Genomic DNA, 17,391 nt, shown 5'->3' with positions numbered 1-17,391 from the left:
CACTTTGGAATAATAATCATAAAACTATTTAACTAAGATTTTATCGAACAATTCATATCGTTATTTATCAAAAATGTATTTTAATATCTTCTCTATCTAAGAACTTCATAACTAATTTTATATTATGAACGATAAAGTGAGTACAAACAGCGCCGGTTTAAGCCTCTAGCAAGCCCTAGACAAAATTTAAATTGGGGCCCCATTTAAATAAGTTGCTTCTAAACAAATCTTATATAATGTGACATTAGCGTAGCTAGCATGGGTGACGCCCGGTGCGGATATCGTGGGGTCACCCCAAGTCACACCGTAGTGTCACCCTTTTTAACTCTTTTATAAAACACTATTGAATTGTAATATCTTCGCACTCGACTTGAACGCTGTATCGTATATGCGATGTCGCGACATATAGGTGTAGATTTAGAAAATAAATCATAACCATCCATACATCGGTACTACCACGAGACGCGGCCCTAGGAATATATCTAGATGGCGAGAGATTCCGTGGCGTTACTTTTGACCCACGGGAGGCTGTTGACCTTTTTTTTTTTTTTAAGGCAATGGCTAGTCGAGAGGAGCTTAGTAAGAAAAGAATTGTTAAGTACAGCATTTTCTGTCCTATCGAATTTCTTAAATTTAACTCATTTTCAAACAGAGAAATCTTCTGCACTGAAGCCGGGCCCCTCCGACTTACGGGCCCTAGACATTTGCCTACTTTGCCTATTCGATAATCCGGCCCTGAGTGCAAAGTACAAATGCGAATGTATCTTTCCTAAAAATAATTATAAGTATTTTGTAAATTTACATCAAATTACATTTTCATAGACTTGCTTTTGATCATCAAGTATTTTCAAAGATCAAACACACATAAAATCACTTATATTTAATGAAGATAAGTGATGTTTGCATACATTATTATTAGAAGGAAAATGTTTATATTGTCAACGGATCATCAAAGATAAAAAGGGTTGAAGTCGAGTTGTTTCGCAATATTTTCGATTAGATAACATCTGCAACGTTTAGGCGTATACAATACAAAATGAACAAACGATATCAGATACAATAGCGGTTTGAACTGCTCGATAAAATCTCAGATAAATACCATATTTAAAATACTAAAATATATTCCATAAAAAGCACAATTCCATAAACAAATATTTATGTTACCTCTTAACAGTGAGGGACGAGAATAGTCGTCCAAGGCGATCGAGTGGCAGTGGTGAGGGTCGACTATAGAGTCCGAGCGCAAGATACTCGCGCGCCGCCCTGGTGGCAAATATTTACATAACACATAGGAGTTCGCTAAAGAATGCATATGCGTTATATCTGAGACATTTCGAAAACCGTACCTAGTTCAGTAAATCGCTTATTGTTTTTTAATTTGTATTTGAGTTATAATATTAAAAATGGGTAAATCAAAAGTAAATTGTTGTGTTCGGACTTTCTAATACACTATCAAACATGTAACGCCGAAAGTTTCATTTTATTGTTTTCTGGCAGGTCTACACCTTAAACAGAAGCGCCAAATTTGGATAAATTTTGCTAAAAGACAAAAGGAAGAAATACAAAATTTATTGTTAATTTTTAAAAAATTGACACGAATAATTTTATAAAAATATCCTTGTAAATTTAGTAAAAACGGATCACAGTGGCTACCCTCTAAATCAGCACGGATATGCAGTATGCATTTTATAGATGGGGAAAAAAGTGAAGATCCAAGATGTCCAAATTATAATCCAACAATCTATCCTGAAAAAAAAAGCAATGAAGATAATTGTCGACACGAACAGTCAGTGAAGAGATATAAACACCTAATGAACAGAAGGAATATCCTATTTGAAGAAGCAGGAAGACACCTTTGATGTAGCAATTGAAAACAATTTTTTAGACCCTAAACAAAAACAAAAACGTGATTTTGAAACTCAAACAGAGGTTACAAACGAACGGTTTGGAGACTTAAAAATTTTTTATTTGCATGACTAGTAACAATGTTTCTGAAACTCAAGTTTTCCATATTAAAATGATTTCAAAAGAATGTGGAGAAAATCATAGGTCATGTCATTTTAGTGGTGTAGCAAATTTTCATGATGATCAATCTTTAAAAGATCTAATATCAGTAGGATTCGATGTTTTCAATTTACTTTTAGACATGCTTCCAAACAGTCCTGTTAGAATTTATGAATTGTCTTGGGAAAATAAGTTACTAATTTTTCTAATGAAGTTAAAGTTGGGTTTGTGCTATTCAGCATTAGGTGCATTGTTTGGAATTCATAGAACCACCATTAAAACATAGATGTTACAAATTTTAGAAATTATTTTTGTTGCAACAGAAGATTGGATTATTTGGCCAACAAAATTATCTATTAAGGATACATTATCTCAATCATTTAAAGAAAATTATCCTGAAACAAGAGTAATCATCGATTGTACAGAAATTAAAACTGAGAAGCCATCATCAGTTCAACATCAAATTCAGTTTTATTCCTACTATAAATCTGCTTATACTGTAAAATATTTAATTGGAATTGCCCCATCAGGACATAGCTTTTATTTCTAGTGGGTATGGAGAAAGAAGTACAGATTCGTTTATGACAAATGATTGTGATATTCTACAAAAACTGGAGGAGGGAGATATTGTTATAGCTGATAGAGGGTTTCCTCAAATTAAATTGGGTGTCGAAAAAAAAATTCTATTTTAATTATGCCTCCTTTTTGACTTGGAGACTTAAAAATTTTTTATTTGCATGACTAGTAACAATGTTTCTGAAACTCAAGTTTTCCATATTAAAATCAGTTTAGTGCTAATGAAATAGACAAAACATACAAAATTGCCCGTGTAAGAATTTACGTTGAGAGAACCATTGGTAGAATTAAAATTTTTGAAATATTGAACTGTAGATTACCCATTTCACTTCTTCCATATGTAGATAAAATAATGTTTGTTTGTGCAGTAATAGTAAATCTGCAGCCACCAATTATAAATGGGTGAAATTTTTTTATTGTGAAAACACTGAAACTTAATACTATTTACAATTGCAGGTAAATAATAATTAAAGTAGAACATTTGCATCTTCTCTAGTGAATAAATGAACGTCTCATTTTTTTCCACTTTAAGTATTACATTTTGTACAGTACATCATTATAGATAAATAAATAAGAAAATTGAATATTTGTTACATATAAAGCTAATTGGATTTGTGTATAATATATGCTATTTTCTTTTAAATAAAGTTTAGAACTTTTAAACTCTAAATATTTTACAAATATCTCATTTGTCTCGAAATCAACAATTTTTTTAAAAATCTTTACACGTGTAAGGGCGTTTAATTTCGAGTAAGCTAAACTAAAACTAAAAGCTAAATTAAAAAACAATAAGCGATTTACTGAACTAGGTACGGTTTTCGAAATGTCTCAGATATAACGCATATGCACTCTTTAGCGAACTCCTATGTGTTATGTAAATATTTGCCACCAGAGCGGCGCGCGAGTAACTTGCGCTCGGACTCTATAGTCGTACAAAAATTTTTATGAAATAACTGGACCATTTCGTGAAGTTTTAGAATTTTCACGAGCAGTTGGTTTCTCCAACTTTGTTTTGGGAACTAAGAAGTAACTAACTTTCTCAAGAACTAAAGGATATTTCCTTTAGTTCTTGAGAAATTACAATAAAAGAGAGAAAATTAAAATAAATATGAAATTTTACACCGCCATCTATCGACATAAATCGAATTTAAATTTCCCGCCGTCATCTGATTGGCTCGCGTCAGAAAAAAAGTAGTTGTGACTTCTGTAAATGACGCTATTGCGAGAGCACCGACACAACCCGAAAATGTAAACAGCCTACGTCATTAGTCTAACGGTCCTTGTCTGACCTACTATTTGTAAAATCAACATTACAGTAAGACGTAGTAATTTATAGTAAAACGGTCTTCTCTAATATTCATAGTACTTTAAGCTTGAATTTCAATTTAATAAGTATTATTTAGTTTACAGAAACATTACAAATACGTCATTAAGTAGGAGAATAACGAAAAACTTTATTTTTTGGTATAATACAATTTACAAAATTAAAAGTTTGTATATCGTAATATTACGAAAAAATTACATCGAAACATACAAAGTCAACTAATTTACTTAAGTTCAGTTCATTATACCACTGTCCATGCTTTTGCCTTCCTCAGTTTTGTCAAACAAAATTCGAAATCTTTAATTAATCCTATAAATATTTAAGCGCCATTACTATTCGAAAGATATATCATTATATCAAGCTGAATTTTCATAATTTGGAACTGTAATTACAAATATAACTGAAAAATATTTTCGATATAAACACTAGGCCATAATTATCAAAACAAAATTCTTCAAGTATAAATTTTTCGAACATTTTCTGATCGAGTAATACGTAATAATAGTTTTATCTACCAGTCTTGTTATATTCTACTTTCTATATTCACATCCATTTAGTTTCATCTAATTACACTTAAAATGTAAAAAAAAAAAATCTACCAACAAATTAATCTGCTAATAAAGGGACTACTTGCTAATTGAATTTTGTATTCTTCTTTGACGAAGTTCTAGGTTTTAGCACTAAACTGGTAGACACGTCTAAATAACACGCTTATAAACACTAAAAACCATAAATGTTTCGAAATTAGAACTAGATAATTATATGCGCAAAGAAATTAGGCACTTATGCAGTTTAGCAGGTACGGAAAAAGTTTTTCAATTTTTTTGAAAATTTGATCGATTATAGTCAAATTTGATACGCTGATTACGAATATGATATTCATTTTCGCCCCAGTCAATTATTTACATTAAAAAAATTGTTTTAAATTTTTTAAAATTTTTTTATTTTTTTATTTTTCAAAATACGCCAGTGCAAAATTAACAAACTTTTAACTAAATTTCACAAAATAAAAATAAAACGTAATCACTGTCTGCTTCGGGATACACTAAACGAACATGCTCAACCAAGTTATGAAATGCGTCCTTTTGAAAACGCTGACGCCACAAAAATTCTGCCAAATAGTTATCTAGCATAGTACGATGGGTACCGAATCTGCGTTTGTTTTTTTCCTTGGCTTTCTGCCAAACAGATTCTACGTGATTGGTTGTAGCGTGAGTACGGGGGTCAACGAAATTAATCGAGTGGTTTACGGTCAAATGCTGATATCCCAGATTCCCCACTGTATTGTATGCTGCCCACAAATCCGAGACAACAGTAGTCCCAAGGAGCACGAACTGTTGCAAAATAGGCAACAAAGTGCTAGCATCGCGCCTGTCTACCGTCACCATGAAACTTTCCTTTGTTTCCACATCGAAACCACCAAAAACCCATTGTTCTCTAACGCGATGACCACGTTCGTACTTTCGACTAACAAAACAACTTTCGTCGATCTCCACGGTATGACCTCTGCCTCCCAGAACGATCGGATTGAGCAAAAAATATTCGTGACAAATGTCTCTACAAAATTGTTTTTAATCAACAATCGTATGGGCACTTCCGATTTTCAACTCTCTCTGTAAAAAATCCTGCTTATCTACTACATAAGCCCACAGATACATCAGTTGCAAGATCTTGGAAAATTCAATATGGCTTCCCGAAAAAAATGAAAATTTTTGAATTGATGCCTGTTTCCTACAAACCCGACCTGCTGAACAACGCTAGATGACACCATCCATAGAATTATTGTTTTTTAATCACATTTCGTTGTATCCCACGCAATTGCCATCACAAATCATCACTCTTTTCAACAAACCGTGTTGTTGAGCCCAGTTAATCGCCTCCCTGTTAGTGGCCGATATTTGGAATAAATTTTTGAGGCGAAATTCCGTAAGATTTGGAAATCTATTTGACATATTCAAATAAAACTTTCAGAATATTATCGACTAGAAAATCGTGTTCAAAGCAACGAATTCGACACAACAGACTACCAGTGTATTTGTTTCAGTTTAAACGTTTGTTTAGTTTAAACCTTCGCCTAGCGAATCCCGAAGCTGTAAACTAATCCTTTCTCACATTTTGACAGAAATAACCTTTCCCTTTTGTTTTTACTTACTTAAAAATAAAAAAAAATTAAAACAATTCTTTTAATGTATTTATAATTGACTGGGGCGAAAATGAATACCATATTCGTAATCAGCGTATCAAATTTGACTATAATCAAATTTTGAAAAAAATTGAAAAATTTTTCCGTACCTGCTAAACTGCATAAATGCCATAAAGGCATAACTGTATATAATTTTTTAAAGTTTTAGGTATTTAAGTCATGACGATATTTTCTAACCTGCCAATCAAATTCAAGAAAATGTAATTGACAGTTAACGAATTTCATCCACGACAATAGATGACGTAAAGGTTGTTACGTTTACAACTACGTCGCCTGGCGTTATTTCCCCCCAGATTAAAATGGGGGTGAAGGTCGTCTCATGTTCTACTTACTGTAGAAGTAACGTAATCATTGTAAATAAAAGAAAATTTCAGTATGTCTTTTATTTAAAATTTTAAAATTCGTTGTTCAAATTTACATCGAAATATTAAAGCGGATTAAAATATTAGCATTTTGTAAATAAACTTAATTTACATATAATAAATTTAAATAAATTAATCTTTAAGAAACAACAAAACAATAAAAAAATGTAGAAATATTTTTATATTCATCTTCACATTTATAACATATGTTATCGTCATTGACCGATATTTAATTTTAAAACCAATTTTCACCATTGGCATCCATCAGAAAAAAGAAGCATAACTTCCCTAAAACACACTTCTCTGAGAGGGTCCTCTTCACTCTGAAAAAGCCTACAGTTTTGTCAGAAATCCAATGTGTGACCTACTTTCTCTAACATAGTAAAACAAAGTAAGTTACAGTACAACAATACACATAAACACAAATAAATTTGTAGCCCAATAACACATACTTTCATTTATATCCATATGTTATATCCAAAGGTCAGTAAAAATAAATTATTTTCCAACTTTTCTTTTTTTTCTTTAATATTCTGAAAGAAGTTCTAAATTCAGAGTAAAATTCCACCTTTTATCCGTTAAAAACAACGCAAAATGTATGGATCCACGTAATAAAAACTTATCGCAGTGAACTTCGAAAAAACGAGAAACACCAAACCGCAATCTACGAAATTCTGCCGCCAACTGATTAATATAGGATGCAACTGTGAAAAATTTCATCACATGATGTAAAGTTTTTGAATAAATGCTAAAAGTTTTAAAAAATTTTTCATGAAGCCCGATGAATTTAATTAATACACGATAACTAAATCTGTTTAATAAAAATTAATAATTTGCCATTATAATTATGCAAATTAGATATAAAAAATTCTCCCGCAAACCATGGATGACTCTTGTGTCACCTGAATTGAAGTTTTCTTGCAAAATACTAAAAATTTTATATAATTATTTTACTAATACAGTAATATTTAAATAATATAAAATGTCTAGATCTGTTTAATAAAGATTAGTAATGTACTATCACTAATATGCAAATTAGATATGACAAAGATCAATGTAGCAAAATTCCCGCGGCAAGATAAAAATAGCTTTCGGTCACATGATCACCAAGAAATACGAAGAAATGTGTCTAAAGTTTAATATTGGTGTACTGTACATATTAATAAATTTTAACTAATATCATCGTTTAAAATTTAATGTTTCTGTAAAAATTAGTAAACTGTAACAAATTCATCAAAGACAACAGAATAATTTTCAGCTTATAAAAAACTCTACAATAAATGATTATTTCTTCGAAATACGTCGATATGCACGAATAAATAATAAATATGTAATAATGCTTTTATCCATTTTAAGTGGATATTGTAAAAATTAAGCTATTTAATTTGTTTGGCCTTTATAATTTAGTTTCCGAATATTTTACTGTGAAATTCCATTTAGTAAACAGAAACAAAGACAAGCTATTAATTATAAACAGGACAATAGAATAATTTTTACGTAAATTGAGTGTAAATAGAGAAAAAACAACGAATTATATCAAAGATGGGACGAATAAGCTGACATCCCTCGAACAGAGCTCATATACTCATTGTCATTCTCAGCCTGGTTCCCACTTCGACTTTTTTATCTTGGTAACAAGTTAATTTTTTAAAATAAAAGTACATTGTTCTGAGTGAAAAAAGATAAAAGTATCGAAATATAATATTCAGAAATAAAAATATTGATGTATGTCCATATTAGAAATGTATATAGTGAAGATCCTTATGTAGTCCGTTACAATCTTTACGATGATCCGTCTCGAGTTGGTTCTTACGACTCGAGAATGTCTGTATGATGGTTCGAGGAAAGCTACACCTCCACACTCAGTCCAGTGAATATTTACAGTTTATTTACAAAACAAATATTTACAGGATGTACAAGTTTGACAACATTACACACACGATGCAACAAAGGTGTGGTGCCTCACGTAACAGCTTGTCTGCTGACGACTATTAGACTCTGGGGGAACTCCGGTCGGTTTGCGGAGTTGGCTCAATCGTGTGGCCGTCCGGTCTCTACACTAATCCTTCTCAGAGGAATTCCTAAGAGGAGAACACTTTCTCTACACCTCACGGGCTTCCTAAGTGTCAGAGACTACCACGTATCCGGTCTCTCGCCCTTCTCCCGTTCCTCTCGCCACTCTTACAATTTAAAGAGTTCCACGGCGACAACTTGCGACCAATCAGGTTCTTCTTTCCCCTGGGAGCTTCCAAAGACGTCGGCCCTCTTCCCGACGACGCAGCTTACAGTCGCGTCCGTGTCTTGTTTACATTTCTCAAACCGAGCAACACATGGCAGACACATTGACGCGTACCCATCAACGGAGACACTACCCCTTTGTTCTTCCCGGCCGTTTATAGCCCCAACGCCAGGTGGGACCAATTATCCCGGTCCCGTGGCTTTTCGACCTGCTACGCTAAAAGCGGACCTTTACATATATATTTTTTCCGATATTTCAAATAATATCACGAGAAAAACATTAGATATATGAAATACGGCCATAAACAATTTCTTTCTGTCAAATTACGGAATAAACAGGTTTATTTAAAAAAATTCAATCGCCAATAACTGGCGTTAAATATACAGAAGGCACAGTATGCTTTTTATGTGATAGTATCGGTGTTTACAAATGAACAATTTTTAGTCTTTTTACACATTATTATGCTATAATCTAGGAAACTGTGTTTAATACACAAGACATACTACAGAAATGGTAAGAAAGGAACGTCAGTCATTGTAACTAATGTATTATTGAAAGTTTCATTCATATAGATAATTAATTTTATCAAGATACATTTTTTCATAAGAAAATTGTCGATATCTCTCGTAAATATAAGTAAATTTTATTATAATTGTCGGAACGTAGTGACGACTAATACTTGACTTTGTGCATTCCTTGTCCGCAGAATTACTCTGGAATGAGTTGTCCGATCTTGATAAAATTTTCTACGACGACTCATCATCACTCAAGGATGAACTGATTAAAATTTCAACTTTCAAAAATGATCCGTTTTTGTAGAACTGGATATAGGTGTTTTTCTTCAGTATGGATCATTTTTGAGAGTTGAAATTTTAATCAGTTTGTTCTTGAGTGATGGCGAGTCGTCGTGGAAAATTTCATCAAGATCGGACAACTCATTCCAGAGTTATTTTGTTGACAAGGAATGCATGAAGTCAAGTGTTAGTCGCTTCCTGCACGCACGTGTAGAAGCGCCATCTGGTGGTCGGAAAATATGACAAGCATTAAAAACGGTAATTTTGAAAGGTAAATGTTGTCGCTAACTGGACACACAACAAATATAAAGAATCTTTATAGAATAATAAGTTTAAACAAGTCTTCTTTTTAAAACGTGGAGCAGCAGCGATCAATATTGATGGCTTTACGATCCATTCTCTTCTTCGTCTTCCTATCGTCAAGGGCGTCGCCAGAGGGGGGACAGAGGGGCAGTTGCCCCTCCCTAGACATGCGAAAAAAATTATTTAAATGCTAAGTCATTTATTGCCCGATTTATAATTCCCGCGCGATGCGACCTGAAACGCACACCTATGCGTGTTTATGTTGAATGTAAAAACGATGCCATGCATTTGTAATAAATATAATTTTTTTAAATCATAAAGTGACATATCTTTTCTATAATAAAAATAACTTTTATCATCACTAATTATTTCATGTTTTTTTTAAATAGTTAGAATTTTTCAGATACTTATAAAAATTTTCCCAAAATTTAACATATAAATTCAAATGTTAATAAATAATTAACTAAGGCTTACAAAGTTAACATATATGTTTATTTAATTACTAAACAAAACGAGAAATAATATCTAAAAGAAAAACGTAAAAAAAGTTAAACTGTTAAGATATAATTGATGCGACCCCTACCGGGATAAATCTGCAAAGCAAACCGTAAAATTTTCGGGTCTGAGTATAATATGGACATAAGAAAGTTTTTTGGTGAGTATTTTTGCATCCATGTTATTCATCATAGATTGTCAATGCCTAAAAACGTATTTAGCTTTTTTGTGTTAATAATTAATTTGTTCACCATCTCGTATTTATTTATTACCTACTTATTGACACTGATCGAGTGCAGTGGTTCTCGTACGCAAAATAATCGATATTAATTTTCCTAGTAGTAGTAACCCTCATAACTAATAACAGTAGAGCATCGATTATCCGACTCAATTGGGGATGGGTTGGTCGGATAGCTGAAAAAACGGATAACCGAAAAGTATGAAAAAATACATTATTAGTATAGTTTAATAGTATATATATCCCATGTAATTAATACATCGCTATTAACCTACTTCGCGTTGAATTTTTATCAATGTTAAGCGTAACAAAATTTCAACTAGCCACACTTTTCAACTGATCTATTATTTTCAGTTCATCGGAAACACTGAGAATTTTTAGTCTGGAATTTGTTTTTGGGCTCAGCGGCTGGTCCTGGTGAAGGTTTTCCTCATAGAAGAGGTTTTCCTTTACCACAGAGTGCCTGTCGAGCCTGCTCCGGATCGCCTTGGGTAGATGCAGGACTAGCTTAGGGAAACAGGATGGGTTTTTTTAACCCTTTTCTGCCCTGTGGGCACTAAGAGGGCCTCTTTTTTGCAAGCCCATTATGGGTTCGGCCAGGCCCTCAATGGTCCAACCGGGTGGTGAGGAACAGGGCCCGACATATCCAGACAGACCACCCCCGAAAAATTCCTGGGGATTATTCGACCTGTCGGAATTCGAACCCGGGTTTCCCAGAGCGGTAGGCTGCCACCTTGACCGCTCGGCCATCCGGCCTCAACAGGATGGGTTCAGGATCAACACATAGATTGTGGTAGGTGCTCGTAAAACCATAGAAGTTGGTATACGGGTAGGAAGTAATAATAAATTAATTAATTAAAAAACATTAAAATAAACAAACACATCTCATAAATAATCTTATATTTGTAATTACAGTTCCAAATTATGTAAAATTCAGCTTGATATAATGATATATCATTCGAATAGTAATGGCGTTTAAATATTTATAGAATTAATTAAAGATGTGAAGGTTCGAATATAAGAATAACGAGATTCGATTTAAATTTTTTAGTTTATTTGCCAACCGATTGTCGACAGTTAGGGTTAAATCAAACACAGAAACAAAAAAACGGAAAAACACCGACAAATTTTCTCGTAAAAATTTATCATAAACTATCATTCCCACGGTAATACTTCCTTGTAGAAGATGAGTTAACTGTTGAAAAATAATTATATCATGTAATTCACCATTGGTCAAAAAGGACTTCCACCCTTGACGTACTTCACAAAATCTCGAACCCAAGATCCCGAAATAAAAGGAAAAACGAACGAAGATGACGAGAGAGAGAAGAGAAAGAGTTTTGACAACTGTCAAGTGTGTGTGTGCCGTGGATTTTCATCTCCTGCCGTTGAAGCCGTCCATCCCATCTATCTACAGTCCATTGACTCTTATTTTCAAGCGAACTCTCGTTCCTCGGACTTTGTGCAAATCTCAGGATCACAAATCTCCGGATCACTAAGGTATTTATCCTGCTCGCGATGTTTTGTAAACTCTCTCTCTCCGATCCCTCGAGACGCGGTTTAATAATCCGATTCGATGATATAAATCCTTCCAAATACGTTAATTGATGTATTCCCTATCAATCTCAAAATAAACGGGTACTTTTGTTTAATATTAGAAGAGTGTGCGTTTCTTCCTCCATTGCCTCATCATCGGCATCTTATGCTTCCGAAAAACGCGTATCTATCCGCGAGAAGTTGATAGATTGGTGTCAGTTCCTGACGTAAACCGGATCTTACGATCCCAAATCCGTAACTAATCATTGACCGCTCGAGCCTTAATCATCCTTTCGACAACCGAGGTCGGACCTCAAGGTCTTGTGCCGTTAAGAGGTAGAGAAGATAGGAATCATCCTCCATCTCCTACCCTCGGTTAACCTCACACTGGTTGGTCAGAAGTGGGATCTGTTTCGATTCGTTCCGACATCTCACCCCCATACATCTTTTCCGGCGATTCTAAGAATCGAGAATGGAGACAACTGGAGACGGTAATCCAGGAGGAAGCGCATTCTCCGGAATGTCGGGAATGATTCCCCTAACTCCCACATTTTCAGGAGACACATCAGGGTTGCGTATAAGGGACTTCTTTGACTCGCTAGATGAAATAGCAAAACTGACAGGATGGACAAAAGCGCAATGTCTCGGAGTTGCGAAGCTAAAACTGACAGGCATAGCAAGAGATTTCGCGTGGAAAGATGAGCGAATGCGAGCGATCGACACGTATGATGAGTTCAAACAGCAGATGACGCGGAGATTTGAAAAGGAGCCATATGCACTTAGACTGCAAAAATTCTATGCATGTATACAAAAACGCGATGAGGATGTACAAACATACGCGGTTCGGCTGCAAGGCCTAGTTTCAGAAACGATACTCGAACAGACAGGGGCCGACGCGCGGGAAACGGAAATAATCAAGCGATGTCAGGCTAAAGAACGAGACGAGAGACTACTCGTCCAATTTGTAAACGGTCTTAATGACAAAATAAAACGTACCGTAATGTCTAAAAATCCTGAAACATTTCAAAATGCAGTCAAAGCGGCCATTTGGGAAGAGACGGTGCTCCAATTAACAGAAACCCCTCGAGGAATAATTAGAACGATTAATAATCCGGAACACACAAATAGCAATCTAACCGCAACGATAGCGCATTTACAAAAACAATTGAATGAACTAAAATACAAGGAGGAAAATCGGCGGCGGAGAGGAATACAATCGGCGAATAGAGGGAGACAACATTACTCATCCCCATCAGAAGGACGCGGTTATGTTCGACCCAATTTTTATGGTGGAGGTACACGAGGCGGAAGGCAACAAACCCGACGGGAAGACCACAATAGCTCAAGCGAACAAACAACCCAATTTCAGTCACGACAGACTCCATCTCAATCTCGACCCCTACCGCAAGGGAGAATTAACAAAATGAGCTGGCGAAGAAATGGCGGAAACTGCAGGAATGTTGGACAAGGTTCCTCATTCTCCTCCCGGACGAATTCACAAACTACAAACAGCAACGGTAGGCACAGAGAATGTAAACCTCGAGTAGGAGTAGGAATAGTGGCCAAAAACTTTGAACCTAGCTTATGTTGTTCTATCAATGACTACCCGGCTCGACTGGCCATAGATACAGGTTCCACGGTAACCCTTTTATCTCGATCCTTCGCTCAACGAGCGACTAAACACAAATTCGAACAGAGGGAAAGAAAGGTATTATTTCAAAGCGTCACAGGACACGGAATCAGAACATATGGAGCCATGGAATTCCGCTTCTTAATAGGACCCTTGCATTTTTCGTACTTATGTTACGTGGTAGAAGATCAAATACCTTATCCGTTCGATGGCCTGTTGGGACGAGACATAATCAAAGCTCAAGGCCTCACTATAGATTTGGCACGGGAAAAAATATTATTTCGAGGAGGAGAGGAAATCGATTTCCGGAAGGCAGGAGTAGAAAGGATAACGCCAAACCGGAAACGCGAAAAACGAAATCGCAGAGGTAAACCAATCCAAGTTGTTTCTACATCACCCACACAAAATGAGAAAACAACACCTCTCGTTTCAACGAACCCCATCAAGGAGGGACTAATCCGACAAGTATTATTATTGACAGATTGTAATATTCCTCCCAGATCAGAGATTTTTGTCACAGCAAGGATCTCCGGAATAAAACGGAAGGGTGAAATAGGAATTATAGAAACAGAAATAAACAATCGAGAAGATGTAGTGGGAGTCGATTCTGTAGTTAAAACGACAAGGGACGGTCAAGTCCCAGTTCGAATAGCAAACTTATCTACTCAACCTAGGAAATTATCAAAAGGGGACTGCATTGGAACTTTCCATGAGGCAGTAGAAGAAACAGAACCTCCGAACATCAACCCAATCACTAACGCCCAACCCTCTACCTCAATTCTAAACAAGCAAGAATTTGGACAGTTATTCGATTGGTCCAACATAGGAAAGGACAAAAAGAAACCTTTATTAGACTTATTATATAAATATAAACATGTATTTGCCGTCAACGACTATGATTTGGGATACTGCCCGATCGTGGAACACGAAATACGCACCGGAGACGCTACACCCATATATCAGCCACCTTATCGAATCCCTTATGCTCAACGGGAACAAATGAATAAAATCATCGACGGACTTTTAGACCAAGGTATCATTGAACATTCGAAATCACCTTGGTCTGCTCCCGCTCTCCTGGTGAAAAAACGTGATCAAACATGGCGTCTCGTTGTAGACTATAGGAAATTAAATAAAATAACAAAGACAGATCCTTATCCCTTACCACTCGTGCAAGAAGCACTTAGCCTAATCGGGCAAGCGAAATACTTTTCTACCATGGATACCCTGTCAGGTTTCTGGCAGTTGGGGTTACGAGACAAGGAAAAATCCGCATTCTCAACACCGGACGGTCATTACCAATGGAATCGTATGGCAATGGGACTTTCCGGAGCCCCCGCGTCTTGGCAACGGGCTGCCGATTTTATACTACACGGTCTGAAAGGAAAAATTTGTCTGGTCTATATGGATGACATACTGACCTTCAGTCCAGACTTCCAAACTCACTTGATTCGTCTAGAACAGATTTTCCAAAGACTCGCAGATGCAGGACTAAAACTAAAACCAAAAAAATGTCACTTCCTTCAGCGACAGATAAAATTCCTCGGACACGACGTCTCGGAGGAAGGGATCAGACCAGATCCAGATAAAATCAAATGCGTTTTACAGTTTCCCCGGCCAACAAATGTACACGACATTAAGTCTTTCCTAGGATTAACGGGATATTATAGACGACATATCGATTCATACGCTAAAATAGCAAAACCACTGACTGATCTACTGAAGAAGGATACCAAGTTTCAATGGGGAGAAGAACAGGAACGTAGTTTCGAAAGGCTAAAGGAAATAGTCACTTCAGCTCCGCTTTTAAAATCTCCTGATTTTGCGACTCCATTTATACTTTCGACAGATGCTTCGAACGAAGCGATAGGAGCAGTTTTATCCCAGGAGGATGAAAATGGAGAAAAACCTATAGCCTATATTAGTAGGATACTCCGAAAACCCGAAAAGAATTACAGCACAACTGAGAAAGAGTGCTTAGCTGTAGTTTGGGCTACAAAATACTTCAAACCATACCTATATGGGAGAAAGTTCACAATAATTACAGATCATCGACCATTGAGATGGTTAATTAGCAACAAGGACTCTTCAACAAACTCGCGAATAGCCCGATGGATCATTTTCTTACAAGAATTTAATTTCGATATTAAACATAAGGCAGGAAGTTGTCATAAAAACGCAGACGCGTTAAGCAGAATCCCTGTCCGACATATTTCTACAGTCAACGATGTTGACCCCATTTATTCAAAATCACAAATCGGGGAATTCCAAAGACGAGAGGAGAAATGGAAACTTATTATTCAACGTCTAGAAGACGGAGATGACGCAAAAGACATACAACGCTATTTCCTCGACGAAGAAGGAGTGTTATATCATGAATTTCCTTCCCCACAAGGAAGATTCGTAAATCAATTAGTCATCCCATCTATACTGATCCCTTACATTCTACGTATCCATCACGATACACCTATAGGAGGTCATTTAGGATCTCAGAAGATGCAACAAAAACTCCAGTCATTGTTTTACTGGCCTACTATGAAACAAGATATCAAAATTTATTGTCAAAGCTGTCAACGTTGCGCTATACAAAAAAGAAAGGACAAGCGACAAGAGGCGGAATTACAATTATTTCCTCCTTTAACACGATTATTTGAACGAACTGCTATGGATATCATAGGTCCTTTACCTATTACTACCAAAGGGAACAAATATATACTCGTCTTTATAGACCATTTCAGCCGTTATGCCGAAGCTATACCTTTAGCAGATACCCGAAGCCAGACTATAGCCAAGGCTTTCGTTACTCATATCGTCTTAAGACACTCAACTCCCGTTCAACTACTTACTGATCGAGCACCTAATTTGATATCTAAAATGTTTAAAGAGGTGTGCGAATTGTTACAAATCAAACGACTTCTTACTACAGCATATCACCCTGCATGCAATGGAGTAGTAGAAAGATTCAATAAAACCTTAATCGACATCCTCGCCCATTACGTCGCTAAGGATCAGCGAAACTGGGATGAATGGATCCCCTATGCCCTTTTTGCCTATAACACAACCATTCATGCATCTACCAACGACAGTCCTTTTTTTTTATTATATGGGAGAGATCCAACCTATCCCTTTGACCTTGTAACCAGCCCCACTCGAACGAAATATGACGTCACCGACAACTACGCATCAGAACTTAGATGCCGAATGGCTGAAGCTCATCAGGTAGCACAGAAACATGCCGAGCAAGCTGCTCAAGAAAGACAAATACACCATCGACAAACTCACAAAATACCCACATATCATGTAGGCGACCGAGTATTTCTCGACGAGGTTACCATACCTATTGGATTAAAACGTAAATTAGCACCTAGGTGGTCAGGACCATTTCGAATTGTAACTGAATTGAGTCCCGTCAATTTTATCATCGAAAATATAGATACAAAGAAACAAATTCAAGTGCACGCCAATCGTCTCAAACATGTTATTGCTCGACAAGAATTCGACCAGAAAGAACTTGTAAACCAACCTTCGACTACCACGACTATCCAACAACCTTCCCTTTCGGAAGAACCCCCTTCCACCATTGATCCATGGGACGAATTTATCTTTGCAGAAATGGCACAATCTCAACTCGAGTCTTCATCTGAATCCGAATCTGAGGAAGAACAAGAAACAGAGATTACACCCTCT

Source organism: Centruroides vittatus, unplaced genomic scaffold (assembly GCF_030686945.1).
Source record: "Centruroides vittatus isolate TY-2023 unplaced genomic scaffold, ASM3068694v2 contig_811, whole genome shotgun sequence".
NCBI lineage: Eukaryota > Metazoa > Arthropoda > Arachnida > Scorpiones > Buthidae > Centruroides > Centruroides vittatus.
This window is presented reverse-complemented; position numbering follows the sequence as displayed.